Genomic DNA, 18,293 nt, shown 5'->3' with positions numbered 1-18,293 from the left:
TTGTAGCTCTAAGCATATATCCTGATTTCTATTAAAGAAAAATAAATAGTGTGCATGCTTGTCAATTAACTTTTAACTGGCATACAAGGGTTACGATTTGACATCTCCTCCGACAGCAAGAATGCAAATCAAAAAAGATAAGGAATACAAATCATCATCTAGGCAGAAATTAACGTGATTCCAGGCCAGTCATGGATATTTTTGAAATACCGTACTTTTTGGGTAGCAAAGCTTAACTCATGGTTGGTTGTATGGTAGTGAAGGAATTACCATGAATACAAGTGTCAAATATACGATTTGGATCTTCGAAAGGTCCAAAGGCAAAACAGATGTAGGAACCAAAAAATTTAAAAAAAGGGAGAATAACTCAGTTGGAGAGAACCTCTCCATACTGTAGTAGAATGATGGCGCCACCGCCACACTCAGCTACATACATAGACAGAAATCATTTCTCATAGGGTGCCAGAGGGATTGTGGCTGTAAAGGACAGTCAGGTGGCAAGCATAACCACCCCCCCCCAGGCCACTAGGACAGGTGACTAGGACAGGTGGGAAAATGTTGCCCTTTTAACCTTTAACAAGTGAAATATCTACCACTGTCGTTAATTATGTCCTGTTTGACCAGCTATTATTTATACACAATAGTCAATAATCAGATTTGGTACAATCAGATTTACTGTGTTTTAAACAAATTAAGCAAATGAATGAATTAATGAGCAAAAAGGTTACCATGCATTTGTGAATGGTAATGTATTATTACTAAGTAAGAATGTTTATTTACCTGTAAATACACAATTTTCGTGTCAGTTTTGCACCAGACGCCAACAGGATTAGCTCTGGCACCCTGCAAATAACGCAGTAAAAAAGTGATTTCAGAAAATGAACTGGTTTATTGGTTACACTTTAGTTTAGGCATCTATTACTCATTTACAATTATGTAACAAGACCTTAACAAACACTTTTTTGGGTCTTCATATCGCTTACAAAGCATCAGTGAAGTGTTTATTCGTCTCTGCAATGTGACCTACTAACAAAACGTCCCTTTTTAATGGTCTGAGGTGGCTTATCTGAGACACATTTCTCTCGGTATTACATGTCTATGAATCCTTCATATTAACAAGTCATTTTACCATCATGTCAATGTGTCACACTGCACTGAGATGAAAGACCAGAAGAAGCCTTTGTTAAGGTCTTGATACATACAAGTAAATGAGCAATAAAAGCATATTTGCAGTACCTAAACTAAAGTTAGTCAGTCAGTCATTGTCCAACCCGCTATATCCTAACACAGGGTCACGGGGGTCTGCTGGAGCCGATCCCAGCCAGCACAGGGCACAAGAGCGCTTTGAGTAGTGCAAAAAAAGCGCCATATAAATGTAATGAATTATTATTATTATTATTACAAGGCAGGAACAAACCCCGGGCAGGGTGATAGCCCACCGCAGGCCACACACACACACCAAGCACGCACTAGGGGCAATTTAGGATCGCCAATGCACCTAACCTGCATGTCTTTGGACTGTGGGAGGAAACCCACGCAGACACGGGGAGAACATGTGAACTGTAAATTTCCCCTTGGGATTAATAAAGTATCTATATATTGTGGAAAGCATACCCCCGGACACAGACAGACAGACACCAGAATGTCCAAAACACACTTCTTTATTTCCTTTTCGCACCACAATACCTTCCTTCACCAACTCTTTCTTCTTTCTCACCGCCTCTCCCCTCCTCACAAGCTTTGTCTCCTTCCTCCCAACTCTGGCTCAGCTTCTGGAGGGAGATGGTCCCTTATATACTGACCCAGATGAGTTCCAGGTGCTCCCCTTGATGACACTTCCTGGTGTGGCGGAAGTGTCAAGAGAGTCCCCGGGGTGCCCCTGGGAATTCTTCCAGCAGCACTTCCTGGTGTGGCGGAAGTGCTGCCATCCAGGACTTCACGACTGTCTGGGCGCCCCCTGGTGGTGACCACGTCCTCCGGTAGGGATGAGTGTCCCAGCTCCGGTCCAGTGGCCCATAAGCAGATCCGGGCGGCTGCACCCTCGTGGCCCGTTGGAGGTATTGTCCATCACGGGGACCATCCAGGCATCCCGGCTGGGTAGGGTCCCCATCCATCTGGGACACTATCTATCTATCTATCTATCTATCTATCTATCTATCTATCTATCTATCTATCTATCTATCTATCTAACATGCAAACTCTACCCGGGAAGTGAACCCAGGTCTCCTAACTGCAAGGCACTACCCACTGCACCACCGTGCCGCCCCCTCTAAACTAAAGTGTTACCAATTTATTTTATGTAGATTAAAATGATGTATTATTTGACATTTTTACAAACTATTTCAGAGAAGGCTGGTCAGTACTGCCGCCCTGTAGTTCCAAAGCCTTAGGTTTCAAATCTCAATGAGGTCGTTGTCCATATGCAGTTTATATGCTCTCCCTTTGTGTGAATTTGTATTCCAGTCTTATCTCCGTCATCTACCTGTTCATGTCAGGATGATTGGCTCTTCTATACTGGCCCCATATATAGGTGTGTGCCCTGGGATGGACCTTAGCTTCACCCACAGTTGGCTGCAGAATTGCACCCAGTGTTTCTGGGACAGTCTCTGGTTCCAGCCACCTGGCCCTCGATTAAGTGGGTTTGATAGTGAATAGACAAATTGTTTTGTAAAGATAAAGTAAAAGCTGGGCACTTCACACAGGATCAAATGTCCACCTCTATCTCAGTTTGTTTGTGTACACATGCATGCAGTTTATAGAAAATGTAAAATCTCTCTGCAGTTCAGAATAATTTCTCATGATGATTAATACGCAGTGCAGTATTTGGGCAAAATGTTTTTAACACGAAGGTTTGAGTACATAAGATCAGTATGTGGTGCTAGCAGAAACTCTCAGAGAGGGACTAATCATTGACTTTGGAAGGCAAGATGTTCAAATGACATGAGGCTTTAAGGTACACCTTGTATCTGAGGAGTGTTGCTGAGACAAAAGATCTTTATATATAATACGCTACAGTGGCTGTTCGTTTGTCTGTCCAGGATATTATATCGTCTGTAGCTCGCAAACCGTTTGAGCTATTGACCTGACATTTGGTTACACATATACTACGTGACTTCTACTATCTGCTTTCAGGGTGATGATTGACCTCCAAGGTTATTACTCTTTTTATTGTTATTTTATTTTATTGTGGAATCAACTCTCATGCATGTATACGGGTGCCGTTCTCATCCCTGTCACCTTTGCCGTCACTTCCCCTACCCCTTCATATCTTAAATCATTCTTGAGGCAGATTGAAGACTTAAGTGCCAGCATAAGTGAAAAATTAAGGAAAAAAATTTTTTAACGCAAAAAGATGCCAACGAAAGAAAAGAAGAAGCGGGCCACTAGGGTGGATAAAAGAAGAGCTGCTCAGGAAGCAGCAAGCGCATCAGCCTCTGAGCAAACGAATGGGAAACTTACAGAGAAAGAGGATGGAAACTAGGAATGCTGAAGTCAAGTGTGCCGTTACTGGTATATTATAATGCTGTATAAATGCTTATGGGTGGCACGGTGGCGCAGTGGGTAGCGCTGCTGCCTCGCAGTTGGGAGATCTGGGGACCTGGGTTCGCTTCCCAGGTCCACCCTGCATGGAGTTTGCATGTTCTCCCCGTGTCTGCATGGGTTTCCTCCGGGCGCTCCGGTTTCCTCCCACAGTCCAAAGACATGCAGGTTAGGTGGATTTGCGATTCTAAATTGGACCTAGTGTGTGGTGGGTGTGTTTGTGTGTGTCCTGCGGTGGGTTGGCACCCTGCCTTGTACCCTGTGTTGGCTGGGATTGGCTCCAGCAAACCCCCGTGACCCTGTGTTCGGATTCAGCGGGTTGGAAAATGGATGGATAAATGCTTATTCAGCGTAATGAAATGAGAAGTCCAGCAAAATGACACCTTTTATTGTCTAGCTGAACTGATTATAATATGTGTAATTCTGTTTAGTTAGCCAATAAAGGTGTCATTTTGCTTGACTTCTCTTTGCATCCATAATGGCTAACACAGCACAACACCTTACTACTACAGGGTACTGAAATGAAAGTTATCAATCAGTAAGGCTTAGAGGATCTGTGCAGTTGTTTAGATTCCTGAGGGTGATGCTTTGTGAACAAATATTCTGTGATTTATGCATTCACAGCTTTGTAGGCAAACAACAGGGACAGGCAAATATTTCAAAAATCGATGGAAAGTCAGTGCTGCTTAAGCAGTTGACATTTTATGGGGTTATAGTGTCTGCTACTTGCCACTGTTCCTGTAGCAGCACTTCAGTTAACTGAAAGTGCATTCTATCAATAATTTCTAAAGTAAGAACAGCGAGTGCAACGTGTAGTAATGTAAGCATGACTAAATGTTTCTGTGTCCAAAACTGAACAGAAGCTGGCACAACCTGTGTTGAAGATCAAAGTTTTCTTGAGGCCAAGATAGCAGAGTTAAAGTTCAAGTCAAGAGTGGCTCAAAGGCTGGGTAACGTGAATGGCAGGAAAAAAAGACAGAGTGGAATTGTAAAAGAAAAAAGTCAAGACCCTTGTGGCTTGAAGTAGGACTCACAAAATTCACTAAAGTAAACAGGCTAAATAAATCCAGGCAAATCGCTAAATTCTCTTGTGATGACTGGCTGGTACCAATTGTAAGTAACGCTGCCTCCAAATTAAAGAGACCTGGATGAAGCTGAAGCCCTAGCACTATGAGTGTTAAGTATTAATGTAATGGTCTCTGTATGCCTGAAGGGGTTTTCTTCAGCTTCCTCCTCATCCTGGAAATGTGCAGGTTGTGTGACGGCGCTACGTGAATATGAGAGTGTGTCTGAGTGTGCCCTGTAATGGACTGGCAAGTTAAAGGTTTCAGCTCACAGCAACAATTGAAAAGAATAAGCAGCTCCAGAAACTGATGGATGTGATGCTTTTAAGATGAACTCCAGATGACGTTGTAACCCATTAGGACCTGACTTAAACACCTTCCCTACGCTAAGTACTTTTTCTTACTGGCGTTCGAATGCTTTCATTCTCTATACTTTTTTCACTTGTTCTAAGATTTCCGAACCCTCTAAAAGTGTTAGATGGCTTCCTGGTACTTAAAATGACACGTTCTTTAGGGAATGTGGAGTTAAATGGTTTTAGAACTTGATGTAATTGGTTTTTGCTCCCTAATTTCTCTAGGTGTTATACACGTACAGGTTCTGTTTCCTCCTACAATATACAGTTTAGTAGTTGTGACCACAATGGGCTACCACTCAGCCCCAAACCTCATTCCCAGGTTCAAATAAAGGAGTTTATTTGCACAAATAGCTCACCAAGTGTGGTGCACAAACAGACAAACTATAAATACAAACAAGTGAAACCTTCTGCTCCTCCTATTGAGTGTCGCCCGCTGCCTTCCAACTCTGACTTCTCGAGGTGAGGTAATGCGCTCCTTTTAAGCTGGACCTGTTAATACTTCCCGTATCATAGCGGGCCCTCTTGGAAGCACTTCCAGGTATTGTGGAAACCAAGGAGGTCCTCTCCCAACAGTGCCCGCTAACAGCACCCAGCGACCCAGATAGGGCTGCATTTCTCGACTCCAACTCCCATGTACCCTGGCGGGTGTCCACACTGGGACGGATCAGGAGGACCACTGCCATCTGTCGTATGGGGGATGAACCTGCTCCTGTCCTCTCTGGCTTCCATTGGTCCATCCTTTATATTCCACTGGCCAGGCAAGAAGCCATTTTCTAGTCCTGCCGGAATGTCTGTCTGTCCTCCAAGGCACTAACACAATTCTTAGGCCAGGTTTATAGTTCATGCGACGTGACGCTCCTGCTACGCAAGAGTTGTACTGTTTATACTTTTACGTAAATCTGGAAGAATCCACCAGGTGGCAGTGTGAGATATGATAACGGTGAGAACAGATTTGTCTTCGCTGTCTTGTGAATTGCCTGGAACAATGATGTTTAATGATTAAATCCAACAATCCAGGGATGTGCCCATTCCAGCTAGCACTGGGCACAAGGCAGAAATAATCCCTGGACGGGGCATCAGCTCATTGCAAGGTGAATACAAGCACACACATACACTAGCGTCATTTTAGTGTCACCAGATCTGCGTATCTTTGGAAGGAAACCGGAGCACACTGTGGAAACCCAGAAGGAAAACATGGAAACTCCAGGCAGGGAACTCTCTGTGAGACCGCAGCGCTACCGCTCCACCACTACGTCACCCCAATGTGTGTAATTATTAACTGTATCCATCCATCCATTATCCAACCCGCTATATCCTAACTACAGGGTCACGGGGGTCTGCTGGAGCCAATCCCAGCCAACACAGGGTGCAAGGCAGGAAACAAACCCCGTGCAGGGCGCCAGCCCACCACAGGGCGCAATTATTAACAGTATTCATTATTTAAATAAAATTAACAACTTATCTGTAAAATGTAACATACTGTACATACTTTAATGCATTTCATCATGAAAGTGATATCAAGTATAAATCTAAGGATTCTAAATGTGCAGAGAGTTGGAATATCATACATGTAATGTGTTCTGTGTGGTGATGTATTGCTGTTTGCTGCTGCTGTCAGGTCCGGAGGAGGCCCCAAAAGTGCGTAACGATTAACAACTGGGATGACGTTTACGACGGTCTGCTTTAATGATAAAGTAAACTACGAGGTTAAAATGGAAATTTCCACGTTAATCACAAAATACACCTTTTCACCATGTCCTTCATCTTTTTTCTCTGTGGCTCAAATACAGAGCTGTACATTATGCTGCTGTTGTGAAGTTGCAAAAAAAAAAAATGACGGAACAGAAGACGGTATGTGAGACTTTTAAAATGTATCGTGTCATTACGTTGGGGAATATGTGACACTTGAATATAAAAGCACCACGAATGCATCTGTATGTCAGCATTTTGCATTACCACATCGAACCATTCATCAGACATCGACATGCGCACATCGATCTCGTAGGATCCTCAAAGCGGCTTTCTGACACATGTAGATAGTAAACAGAGACTCTGATGTCACATTCTGACTTTTGTCACACTGCGCCCCCCCACTTTTTGCTGGTACTGCAACTCGCACACGCGTCACGTTAATTTCTGAGTATGTGTTCAGAGGACGTGTCAAATGAACTCTGGGAACGCATGGCAGCCATGATGCGTGAACTATAAACGAGCCCTTAGATTCTCAAATTCTTCAGGCAGTATACAGCCACTCAATTCTTTATGCTCTTCAATGTATGTTAGAACTCCAGGCTGTACAGAAGTCACCAGTACTTTGACTGCACAGTGTATAGTATTTTCTGTCTGAATTTATAGACTTTACATGCCTTCCTCAATCTCCATACCATTGCCAAGGTGATGTCGAACTTACTGGTTCTCAGACCTCTTGGCTGTACAGATTACATAGAAATCAAAGGAGTTTACAATCCATTGTCTCTTAAGGCTGTGCAGAGCTTGATGGCTCCTGGACTGGACAATTTTTAGCTCTGCTTATCAGGTTTCTTTATTCAACTAGCTATGGGGACCATGCTGATTCCCAGACCCAATCTGGTTATTACTGTATATCACCTAATTTTGGCTCCCAGAATTACAGTAATTACTGAAAAATGTGCAGAATATTCTGAGTTTCAATTCTACCCATAGGATGGATATTTTAATAATGATATTATCGCTGCTCCAGAAATAACTTACTGCAAAGCAGAGGTATATTACAATTGAAACTAATAAATTCAGAAACATGCCTGTGTGAATTACTTAAAGTTGAAATGTGACTGAAAAATTGCTAAAATGTGCAGCTATTTATTAACTAGGGCATCTGGGTTAAACTAGCAATTAGAATAGTTAAACATTTGACATTAACAACGTACCACAGACTTCCAGACGTGGGCACCAATCTCAGTAACAAACTGATGACATTCTCTGTAAAATGCGGTTGTAGTGTGATGTTAGCAAAAAGTATTTAACTGGTCAGTTCACTGATGTACCGGCAGACTAAGAAGAAAAGACTTGTTTGATTCAGTTGATCAACATTCTCATTGCAGTTCCTGGAGAGCTGTTTTCAGGTAATTTCCATAACAAGTAAGTTTAAAATAATACCAGCAAACACCCACGCATCCATCCCTTATCAAACAGAATCTAATGCAGGTCACTTCGGCAGACAGAGTCTATCTCTCACTGATTGTAAAATTAACATATGACTATTGTAGGCAGAAGAAGAAAATGTGTTGATAGTCAGAAATGTAGCACACTTCATTTGGAGGTTCTTTTATATCTTTGTCCTCTTTGAAACAGTATTTTTATTCTAAATTTCTGTTTGGTTAACACAAATTAAGAGAAGTTGCTGTGGCCTTGTACCGTATAAAAAGTAAACAATGTTTCTTTTCTATAAACCAGTAGTACTAGGGTGTTGGACCGTGTTAGCCGTTATGAATGTATTGAAAAGTCAAGCAAAATGACACCTTTTATTGGCTAACTAAAAAGATTACAACATGCAAGCCAATAAAAGGTGTCATTTTGCTTGACTTTTCACTACTTTTCTATAAACCATAATTTCAATGCAAATTTTCCATAGTTTGCTGGAATGACAAATTTTGCACTTTTTTTGTCACCTACAGTGCATCCAGAAAGTATTCACAGCGCATCACTTTTTCCACATTTTATTATATTACAGCCTTATTCCAAAATGGATTCAATTCAATTCATTTTTTTCCTCAGAATTCTCCACACAACACCCCATAATGACAACGTGAAAAAAGTTTACTTGAGGTTTTTGCAAATTTATTAAAAATAAAAAAATTGAGAAAGCACATGTACATAAGTATTCACAGCCTTTGCCGTGAAGCTCAAAATTGAGCTCAGGTGCATCCTGTTTCCCCTGATCATCCTTGAGATGTTTCTGCAGCTTAATTGGAGTCCACCTGTGGTAAATTCAGTTGATTAGACATGATTTGGAAAGGCACACACCTGTCTATATAAGGTCCCACAGTTGACAGTTCATGTCAGAGCACAAACGAAGCATGAAGTCAAAGGAATTGTCTGTAGACCTCCGAGACAGGATTGTCTCAAGGCACAAATCTGGGGAAGGTTACAGAAAAATTTCTGCTGCTTTGAAGGTCCCAATGAGCACAGTGGCCTCCATCATCCATAAGTGGAAGAGGTTCGAAACCACCAGGACTATTCTTAGAGCTGGCCAGCCATCTAAACTGAGCGATCGGGGGAGAAGGGCCTTAGTCAGGGAGGTGACCAAGAACCCGATGGTCACTCTGTCAGAGCTCCAGAGGTCCTCTGTGGAGAGAGGAGAATCTTCCAGAAGGACAACCATCTCTGCAGCAATCCACCAATCAGGCCTGTATGGTAGAGTGGCCGGACGGAAGCCACTCCTTAGTAAAAGGCACATGGCAGCCCGCCTGGAGTTTGCCAAAAGGCACCTGAAGGACTTTCAGACCATGAGAAAGAATATTCTCTGGTCTGATGAGACAAAGATTGAACTCTTTGGTGTGAATGCCAGGTGTCACGTTTGGAGGAAACCAGGCAACCGCTCATCACCAGGCCAATACCATCCCTACAGTGAAGCATGGTGGTGGCAGCATCATGCTGTGGGGATGTTTTTCAGCGGCAGGAACTGGTAGACAAGTCAGGATAAAGGGAAACATGACTGCAGCAATGTACAGAGACATCCTGGATGAAAACCTGCTCCAGAGTGCTCTTGACCTCAGACTGGGGCGACGGTTCATCTTTCAGCAGGACAACGACCCTAAGCACACAGCCAAGATATCAAAGGAGTGGCTTCAGGACAACTCTGTGAATGTCCTTGAGTGGCCCAGCCAGAGCCCAGACTTGAATCCGATTGAACATCTCTGGAGAGATCTTAAAATGGCTGTGCACCGACGCTTCCCATCCAACCTGATGGAGCTTGAGAGGTGCTGCAAAGAGGAATGGGCGAAACTGGCCAAGGATAGGTGTGCCAAGCTTGTGGCATCATATTCAAAAAGACTTGAGGCTGTAATTGCTGCCAAAGGTGCATCGACAAAGTATTGAGCAAAGGCTGTGAATACTTATGGACATGGGATTTCTCAGTTTTTTTATTTTTAATAAATTTGCAAAAACCTCAAGTAAACTTTTTTCACGTTGTCATTATGGGGTGTTGTGTGTAGAATTCTGAGGAAAAAAATTTATTTAATCCATTTTGGAATAAGGCGAACATAACAAAATGTGGAAAAAGTGATGCACTGTGAATACTTTCTGGATGCACTGTATAACAACAAGACCGTGGTGACATTGTGGTCATTCAGTGTTTTTTTAACTGTTGATTGTAATACACGATGGCAAGTGAGTTTTGGACTGGGCACCATTCTTTTGCAATGCTTACTTTAGCGATTGAGGGTGTCTATTATGTTTGACAGAATCTGTCCTTTAACGTTACTGGTTGTAACTGTTTAATCGGGCTGTTAGTTGGTTCCTGGAGTTAGCAGAAAAGTTGCATGAAATAACCTGTAGATAAGATGGGTGGATCAGCCTGTGCTATTTTAAATTTATATACTTTTTCTTGTTTTGTTGCATTTTTGCCTAACCTCCTGGCAATGTGTTGCATGTTGATTAGCAACTAAGAATTTGTGCATGTGATGATAATGACCTTATAAATATACTGTATAAATATTTTGGCAGAATATATCCATCCATCCATTATCCAACCCGCTATATCCTAACTACAGGGTCACGGGGGTCTGCTGGAGCCAATCCCAGCCAACACAGGGCGCAAGGCAGGAAACAAACCCCGGGCAGGGTGCCAGCCCACCGCAGGGCAGAATATAACTTGGAATAAATTGTTATACCTATTAAGCTAATTTGCACACCCCTACCAGCTTCTGTGTAATTGTTTGAAAAATCTGTACTAAAAAGGCAGTACCTGTGTTATGCTATCACACTATACAGATTATTCATATTAATCCTATTCTCAAACAAACATTTTAAGTTAAATCAATCAATCCAAACATATCAGGCCCCTTTTGAACTACAGCATGTAAAGTTTACAGCCTTTTAGGCTCAACTGGTCTTGAATTTAGCGCTTAGGTCCATTGAGTCTGTAGGCCATACAAAACATACATGTTTTCTGACCCCATGATTCATCGCCTCAGCCTTTAAAAGACATGGAAGTCAATTGATTTTTATTTAGTGAATAATAATTAAATTCAAAACACAAATTGTAGGTCACAAAAGCTCAATACAGAGCTTTGCCGCTGTTTTTTTACAGGAACTGTCGTTTTAGAATTGTCTCATGTGAAGATCACCAAGATGCCAGTCATGACAACCACAGGGAAAGTGTTACATCATCTATTGAGGTTTCCAAGCCAGGTGTGAGATTCCAGGACTACAATTTAGAGCTCAGTTCCAAAGGATTAGCAGGAAAATTGAAGGAGGCTAAATTTAATGGCAGTTTGTCCACTTAGAAGGTAGCACATATAAGAGTAACCATGTCAGGTAACAGCTGAATTGTCTGACCTTCTGTATGTCCATTAGCTTAATAAGGATGTACTTATGTGCCGTGTAGTTCCTGATACTGCATGTCTGCATGCAAACATACAAATAAATAAAAACAGGGAGGCCTAATGATAAAAGTATAATTTTCAAGGTTCAAGACTAGGAGCAGCATAGCCAAAATATGAAAATGTCATACAATTACATCTGTGAAATTCATTTGGAACAAGTGGCAAAGATTAAAAAATAATTAAAAAATGCAAACTAATCCAGATAATGAGAAAAATGCAAAAATAAGCTTATTAAGGAATAGCCACTGTACAACAGATGCAACAATAAAAGAATTACAGAACAAAAGGAAGCTAAATGGAATGAAACACAATACAAAATACAGCAGCAGAGACAGCAAATTGAATTGCGATGCCAGCTGGGATGAAATGAATTATAAAAGCTGAAAAACCTCTGGGAACGATGTAAAAACCTCCTCGATTACTTTTCTCTTTATAATTCAGTAGCATTCACGTTGCTCAATCAATACAAAATGTGCAGATAATTAGTTGAAATTGCCATATTAAATTTTTATTTCTAAAAAAATTTAAATTGAACAAAATATCAAAGGCATTTTTCACAACACACACTCACTCATACGTATATATAATGTGTATATATATATATATATATATATATATATATATATATATATATATATATATATATATATATATATATATATTTTCATGGCATTCATAGTCTGAATCACAATCTGATTGTATGGGTGGTTACCTACCAGGTAACGCTTGTGGTTGGTCAGCAAGTCGGCTAACATCCTGGTAGGTAACCACCCATACAATCAGATTGTGATTCAGACTACGAATGCCATGAATGTAATTACCCCGATCTACATGCTGTCAAATAAATGAACCACACGCTGTGACGCAATGTAAAGCCTCTAATGCTGACATCCGAGTTTCGATTCCCCGAGAGGCGGTGCAGTGAGTGTGTACGCCTGATGAGCCCAGAATTAGGGTGAAACACGTGTCGCATACTCTTTGCATTATTTGACAGTAAACTATTTCAACCATATATATATATATATTCACATATACATATATACATATTTATATATATAGAAAGGAATGTCTGTAATATGGTTTGCATATTTGTAGCTAGAAATCTATAAAGGGAGAATATGAGTCACGTATCTCAAAATAGTTTTTTATTTCTAAGCTTTCAACCCCAAATGATACTGTATACTGTATAGCAAATAAGAAAGGAGTGGGGGGATTAGGAGGGTGTAAGGGGGAGGTGGATTAACAAGGTGTGGTTTGGAGGGCTTCACTTTATATATATATATATATGTATATATATATATATATATATATATACATATATATATATATATACATCCATCCATCCATTTTCCAACCCGCTGAATCCGAACACAGGGTCACGGGGGTCTGCTGGAGCCAATCCCAGCCAACACAGGGCACAAGGCAGGGAACCAATCCCGGGCAGGGTGCCAACCCACCGCAGGACACACACAAACACACCCACACACCAAGCATACACTAGGGCCAATTTAGAATCGCCAATCCACCTAACCTGCATGTCTTAGGACTGTGGGAGGAAACCGGAGCGCCCGGAGGAAACCCACGCAGACATGGGGAGAACATGCAAACTCCACGCAGGGAGGACCCGGGAAGTGAACCCGGGTCCCCAGATCTCCCAACTGCGAGGCAGCAGCGCTACCCACTGCGCCACCGTGCCGCCCATATATATACATATATATATATATATATACATATATATACATACATACTAGGGGGCTTTGCCCCCTACTCGCTTCGCTTGCCCACCCCCCAACCAACCCCCCCCCCACCAAACCCCTCTCCCCGGGGGGCACGCCTCACGCTCACCACTTTCCCGTCTCTGCCGCTCATGTTGTGAAGTGGGGGCTGAACACACATTAAGGAGATGCGGACGGATCAGCTGCTGGCTTGCAGCTGCTGCTACCGAGCTGCGTGTTCTGCATATTGAGCTGTGCATCGATCATTTAAAAGCCTGTACAGCAGCTGTCCTTTAAGCCAGCTACAGCTTGTGCCTTGCTGTGTGATCTGCATGTCGTGCTGCGTGTCGATCATTTAAAAGCCTGTACAGAAGCTGCGGCTGCCGTGCTGCGTGATCTGCATGTTGCGCTGCGCGACGATAATTTAAAAGCCTGTACAGCAGCTCTCCTTTTATCTCACTTCCTTGTCTCCTTTGTAAGTAGGGCATGACGTGCAAGTAGTCTTGTGGGACTTCAAAATGTCTCTCCAAAATGATCATGTCTCGACCCAAGATTTTTGTATATAATAGATAGATACTGTATATATATATAAAGTGAACAAAGGGGGGCACAAGTGTACAAATGAAGTGTGTTTTATTACACTAAATACCTTTCTTCCTCCAACACACCAGTAATCACAAGCACAATCCAATAATATATTTCCTTCACTCTCCTCCAGGCAAGCTTTGTTCTCTACCTCGCCAACTGCAGCTTCCTGAATGAGGCAAGATGCCTCCTTTTGTCTTGGACCTGGGAGCACTTCTGGTGCCATGACATTGCATGACAGAAGCACAACCAGGTCACATAGAATCTGCCCATAACAGAGAGGTCCTCTCCCAACAGCACTCCCTGGTGGCACCTAAGGACCCTATCCCAGGCAACCCTGTGGGTGTTCAAACTGAAACCCAGTTAGAGGAGCACGCACACCTCTCATTCTGGAGGATGACTTGTCCATCCATTAATTTCTCCTCCCAAATGCGATAAAAGTGTAGGATCTTCCTAGCCGGGTTGTTCTTCCATTCTTACACTCCTTCTATTATGTCCTCCCAGTAGGGGGTCATCTACAAAACCAGTTGGAATACCAGTACACCCACACATGTATTTACTATATATATGCTGTATATATATTGTGATGGTCTTGAGCAATTCAAGAACATAAAATAACACCCAGAGGCACCTCAAAAGTCGAGTAACAATGAATTTATTGAAACAAAAAGAGTTTCTGGGAGGTATGGGGGACAGGTTTACCTTAAAAGGAAAACAAGAAACACTTAGCCACTCAGGGAGCTGACCCCACATCAAACAAGTCTTCATCACCTGCCTACCTTCCTCCCACTATCACCAACAGTACCGACATCTCCTCCTCCGTCCTTTTGTGAGGCAAGCCATTGCCTCTGCTTCACTGCTGACTCCAAGCTCATCTGGCTGGGGGTAGGAGGTTCTTTTTTAACAGGCAACACAAGACCACCTCTGAGGTCACAGCCAATTGGATTGACAACAGTTCTGGGTCATCCATGATCCCTTTGGAGGCAGAAGCTTTTTCTTGAAATTGTCAGAAACAGTAATTGAACTTCACACCCCAAACATAACATGTCGTCATCCCTACTACTGATCTACCAAAGCCAAACTGACCAATCAGGTTGCTTGCAGAGACTGGACACACACACACACATTGACACACACACAGACACACAGATGCACACACACACGCACACACACATGCATACACACACACAGAAGCATTTCATTATATAGCAAATATATATATATATATATATATATACACATTGATTTATTTTCAAGCTCCATTATTCTGTATAGGATTTCAGTCCACTGAAGGACACCCTCATTAACACATGTTTATAATAAACCTCATTAGATTTACCAATTAACCTGAAACATACATTTTTGAAATGTGATAGGTAAATTGGAGTAAACCACATAGACATGGGGATATCTAAACATACAAAATCCATACGGGCATCGACTGGTTTCAGATTCAAACCCAGACAGAATTTAGAATTGCAGCACTGTGCTGCTCTTTTACAAGAAGAGCTCGACTCAGTAAACACTTGTAACATACACAGTTTAATAACAGTGCAGTCAAGGCATTTAAAATGGCATGCTATGGGTCATTAAAAGTTTGTAATGAGATAGAAACCTGGGCCTGTAAAACCACAGGGCTACACCAACAAGTACTACCATGTCAGATAAAAAATAGTATTATTTATCAAAATTTTCAAGGACAGTAAAGACAATGTCACAGGCTAGTAGCTCCAGATTTCTTACAATAAGTTGAACTGAATGAGCTGAAGATAACCAACATTGATGTACTACAGGAATTACAACCATTCAAATCTTGCCTGAAGAAGGGGCCTGAGTTGCCTCGAAAGCTTGCATATTGTAATCTTTTTAGTTAGCCAATAAAAGGTGTCATTTTGCTTGGCTTTTCTCACCATTCAAATCAAGTAAATTACTTGGATTACATACATACTCAAGATTCAAAAGAACCAAATATATTAGAAAAGTATATTAGAGACATATATTCACCAGAGGGCGGCACGGTGGCGCAGTGGGTGGCGCTGCTGCCTCGCAGTTGGGAGACCTGGGGACCTGGGTTCACTTCCCGGGTCCTCCCTGCGTGGAGTTTGCATGTTCTCCCCGTATCTGTGTGGGTTTTCTCCGGGCGCTCCGGTTTCCTCCCACAGTCCAAAGACATGCAGGTTAGGTGGATTGGTGATTCTAAATTGTCCCTAGTGTGTGCTTGGTGTTTGTGTGTGTCCTGCGGTGGGTTGGCACCCTGCCCAGGATTGATTCCTTCCTTGTGCCCTGTGTTGGCTGGGATTGCCTCCAGCAGACCCCCATGACCCTGTGTTCGGATTCAGCAAGTTGGAAAATGGATGGATGGATATATTCACCAGCCACTTTATTAGGTACACCATGCTAAGTACAGGGTTGGATCTCCTTTTTGCCTTCAGGACTGCCGTAATTCTTCATGGCATAGATTCAACAAGGTGCTGGTGACATTCCTTAGGGGTTTTGGTCCATGTTCATATCATAAAATCACACAGTAGCTGCAGATTTGTTGGCTGCACATCATGTTTAAGAAACCAGTTTGAGATGATCTGAGCTTTGTGACATGGCATGTTATCCTGCTGGAAGCAGCCATCAGAAGATGGGCGCACAACGGTCATAAAGGGATGGACATGGTCAGCAACAATACTCAGGTAGGCTGTGGCATTTAAACGATGCTCAGTTGGTACTAGGGGGCCCAAAGTGTGCCAAGAAAATATCCCCCAAACCATTACACCACCACCACCAGCCTCACGAGGCAGCATTTTTCCAATCTTCTATTGCCCAGTTTTGGTGAGCCTGTGCGAATTGCAGCCTCAGCTGCCTGTTCTTAACTGACAGGAGTGTGGTCTCCTGCTGCTGTAGTCCATCTGCTTCAAGGTTTGTTGTGTTGTGCATTCAGAGATGCTGTTCTGCTTACCTCGGTTGTAACAAGTGGTTTTTTGAGTTACTGATGCCTTTCTATCAGCTTGCACCAGTCAGGCCATTCTTCTTTGACCTCTGGAATCAACAAGGCATTTTTGCCCAGAGAACTGATGCTCACTGGACATTTTCCCTTATCGGACCATACTCTGTAAACCCTAGAAATGGTTGTGCATGAAAATCCCAGTACAGCAGCAGTTTCCAAAATACTCAGACCAGCCCATTTGATACCAACATCCATGCCACGTTCAAAATCACTTAAATCACCTTTCTTCCCCATTCTGATGCTTGGTTTGAACTTCAGCAGGTCGCCTTGACAATGTCTACATGCCTAAATGCATTAAGTTGCTGCCATTGGCTAATTAATTTTTTGTGTTACCATTGAGCTGAACAGGTGTACCTAATAAAGTGTGTATATAAACCTAATGTTTTTCAGAAGGGTTTGCAAGCTTAATGAGAGATATTTGGTATGTTACTAAAAAACTATCTAAAACAGTGAGGTCTGTGTGTCCAGTCCCTTTAGAGCAATCTGACTGGTCTGTTTGGCTTTGGTGACACGGTAAAAGAGGACGTGAATGTGTAAGCACATGTGAAGGAGTAAAGGCATATGAGCCACACTGACAAAGGCTCCTTCAAAGACAGAAAAAGTATAAAACCGGACAGGAGGTGAGAAATAACAGCAAAGTGGGAGAAGCAGGATTTACAGGAACGCACTCGAGAAACGGAGCACTGGTGAAGAAATGTTCACACACACGAGAATACAGAGGAAAGGCAGTGAAGGTACACATAGGGCAAGGGATAGCAAATATTTTCAAATTATCACATTACAGTGGAATCTCGGTTTGCGAGCATAATTCGTTCCTGAAACGTGCTCGTAGTCCAAAGCACTCGTATATCAAAGTGAATTTCCCCATAAGAAATAATGGAAACTCAGATGATTTGTTCCACAACCCAAAATTATTCATATAAAAATGATTAATACAAAATATAAAGTAAAAATACATAAAACAAATTAACCTGCACTTTACCTTTGAAAAGAATCATGGCTGGTGTTAGTGAGTTTCTAAACTCTTGTGGGATTGCACCCAATGGGACGACACACGGAAGAGCGTCCCAAAACAATCGCAGTCTCCCAGCGCTGTAGCTGGTCGCCGTAAAACTGAATCTGAAAAGATTGCAGACATGCTATAAGCACCTGCCGTCGATGGCTGATACAAGGAACAAGGAACGTTATAAATGTGCAGGGCCCTGCCTGACTGCAGTGTCTGTGTATAGGAGAGTGGCAGATCCCGCTACAATAAATAAACGCGCTGTTGCTGTTTCAAGCTGAATAAAGCTAAAGTACTGAGACTCAGCTTCGTGTTTAAGGGTGCAAGACGGGGACTCGCACGTCACAGCACACACGCGCACACGAGCACACACAGTCACAATGCTAATGCTGTAGTAAACAGTATACGCTCGTACGGATGTTGACTATATGAGTGAGGCACGCCAACTCAG

At 42.4% G+C, this 18,293-nt stretch overlaps 1 protein-coding gene across 3 annotated transcripts in view; it reads left to right on the top strand.

Annotated features, from left to right (window-relative positions):
- Positions 1-18,293, top strand: part of grb7 (growth factor receptor bound protein 7) — an 81,003-nt gene that overhangs the window by 16,390 nt on the left and 46,320 nt on the right. The gene's annotated exons all lie outside the window — the stretch shown is intronic.

This window comes from Erpetoichthys calabaricus, chromosome 14 (genome assembly GCF_900747795.2).
Source record: "Erpetoichthys calabaricus chromosome 14, fErpCal1.3, whole genome shotgun sequence".
NCBI classification, from domain to species: Eukaryota; Metazoa; Chordata; class Cladistia; order Polypteriformes; family Polypteridae; genus Erpetoichthys; species Erpetoichthys calabaricus.
Note: the sequence above shows the minus strand (reverse complement) of the source record. Positions and strands in the feature narration are given on the sequence as shown.